Source organism: Loa loa (assembly GCF_000183805.2).
Source record: "Loa loa unplaced genomic scaffold supercont3.114, whole genome shotgun sequence".
Taxonomy (NCBI): Eukaryota; Metazoa; Nematoda; class Chromadorea; order Rhabditida; family Onchocercidae; genus Loa; species Loa loa.
This window is the reverse complement of record NW_018108294.1, coordinates 82,330-85,025: the sequence shown is the minus strand read 5'-3', so window position 1 is coordinate 85,025 and position 2,696 is coordinate 82,330.

Here is a 2,696-nt window from a genome sequence, read left to right as displayed (position 1 = left end):
AACCTCATTACAGCTACGCAATTTTTTTTTTTTTTTGTTGACGTTTAGAAAATTTAATTTAATGCAATATAGTTATATATGCAAGTCGTAATTATATATGCAAATTGAGTTCATTCAAATGATAATTTAATTTTTATAACATATTTCAATAACCTGCTTTAAAAAACAAGCAAATTTTAGGATTGCGTCAATTGAAATAAAAAAATTTTACGCTAACGTTAACTGATGATGGATGAAAGTTTACACATTATAGAAAATCAAAGGAACAATGCAGACAAAGTAATTTGTTTCTTGATTAACAAAGAAGCAGAGAGAACATTAGCATTGTGATAGGAATGTAACAAAGAGATATGTATTAACTTAATAGCATAGCTAACGTTCGATTGTGATAGAGAGAAGTTGGTAGGTAGAATGGAAAAGCTTGGTGGGCTATACAGAAGGCAACCACGTTGATGTTAAATGTTGATGTTGATGATGATGATGATGCTGATGATGATGGTGATAATGATACGGACGCGGAACAACCAGCTGTTTCTGCTTTAAAACATTTGCTCCTAACTAGAAAGGATCAGAAAGCAAGGATAGCAATTTTACAAATGCATATTCGTGAAAAACAAAGAACCAATTTATTTTCCATTATTATCAAAAATTTCATTCCATTTTGTCAAACGTTCATATGGTGCACGTGTAATATGCGGCTAGTTATATTAACGTATGGACATACAAAAAATAACACATCCACACACACACACAACTTCAATACTAGTGCAATAATGATTATACCAAGCCCTTCATCACCTATGATAAATGTTCAGTTGTGGTGTTGTTCAAAAATTGAAATTTCAATATTTCATTTTTGGAAAACAATTCCCAAATTTATGATCTAGTTTGGGTTAAAAAATTTTGCACGAGATTTTGAACATAATGAGACCCTTACAATATATGTAACGTATATGAGCTAAAATTGACGTAAATCATTTTCTAGAGAAGAAAAAAATATTAGGTGTACACAATGTTTATAATCAAAAACTACCTGCATTTAAAAAACTATTTGTACTCAACGTATGTAGCTGTCTCAATTACAAGTCTGGAACATATATAAATTTAATTACATCCAACAAAACATAGGATGCAGAAAGATTTAATGGAATTGAAAAGAAAGAAAAAATTAAAACCAAACCCTATTCATTGTCGTTTCATTCTCTATCATGAGCAAGAAGAACGATAGCAGCTTGCGTATTACCAAGCGAAATGGAATAATGTTGTTTTAGACGTGCTGGCAATTTGAGCATGTTGTTTAATGATGGCAGATGAATAGCCGAGATCAATAGTATTGCTGTGGAAATATAACTATTACTGCAACTGCTGTAACTGCAAATTAAAAGCATAACTAATGCGCATAACAAATACTGTCATTATCAGTATATGCTAAAATGGTTTAGTTGAATGTTATTAATTTCTTGTTTCATTTTTATAGTTTCATAACGATAATATTTAACGAAACAATATAGTTTTGATTGTGATTTATGTCAGATTAAAGTAAAAAGCAAAAGACATAAATTGCAGTAACTAAGTGTAAGTATATATCCACAACCTTCACGTATAGGGTTACTGATTTATTTCCTTTCAGCTGTTTGAATTTTGCATCAACCAAATTATAAAATGATCCTTTCTTTTTTTAAAAGGAGCATTAACACTTTCTATGGATAGATAAAAGAATGAACTGCTGATCAAATAAAACTTCATTCAAAAGTTCTCCCCATGTAAGGCTCCGCCCTGTTTAATCAACCGTAACGCTTGATTTTCGTCTCATCAAACCAAACCAATCTTTTATCCATCTAAGTCTCTTTGAAAAGACGAATAATAAATGATATAATAAATGAAAAGAATTTAAAGTTAAAAGAAGCTAAAAATTCACATATCAAATTAGAGTTAATTTGAATCCAACAATCCATTCAATATTTATTTTTTCTTCAGTCTAATACTACTTCTTATATAATGCAGCTAAAGGAATTACGAATAAATGTTGTTGTCCTGTTCCGATTCATATCGATCTCCATATGCAATATTGGCCAGAGAGAGAGCCAAACAAGCTTGCTTGTCTACTTTGGATTTGGCTCCACCCCTGAGTTATTCTCCAGTATAATTTAAACAAACGAAAACTACGGACATTTTTTCTTTCTCAAGCAATTCAACTTCAGTAATGAAACTCCGCTATTAAATAAATTAAGTTCTTCAAAAAATTGTCAACTTTATCAATTTTTTTCCCATCACCTTTTTCTTCAATGTGTTAACCTTTCTGTCTTTTAATTCTATTTTCACCGCTAACGACCCCAAGCAAATAATTAATTATATGCGATGGCTTGATGGCCGATAACATGAGCCTGTCTCAGGACGCCTCCATACCGAAACAATTTATAAAATAGATCTACGCCACACTTTGAGAATTAGTTTACCGAAACTACCCCACTGTTCGGTGTTTGACGGATAAATAAATAAAACGTTCATATTTTATCCATTGTCGATTCATTTAAGACAATGTAGTCCATCATTGTCCAATTCAAATAAAGACTTACACAAGTATTTCGAAGACTAATATTATTAAAAGGAAGACAAGTAGTTTATCCATCCATACAGCAAGTTTGACATCCCCCAAATTTCATTAAATTTGAAGAGAAAATTGAGACAAGAAAAAA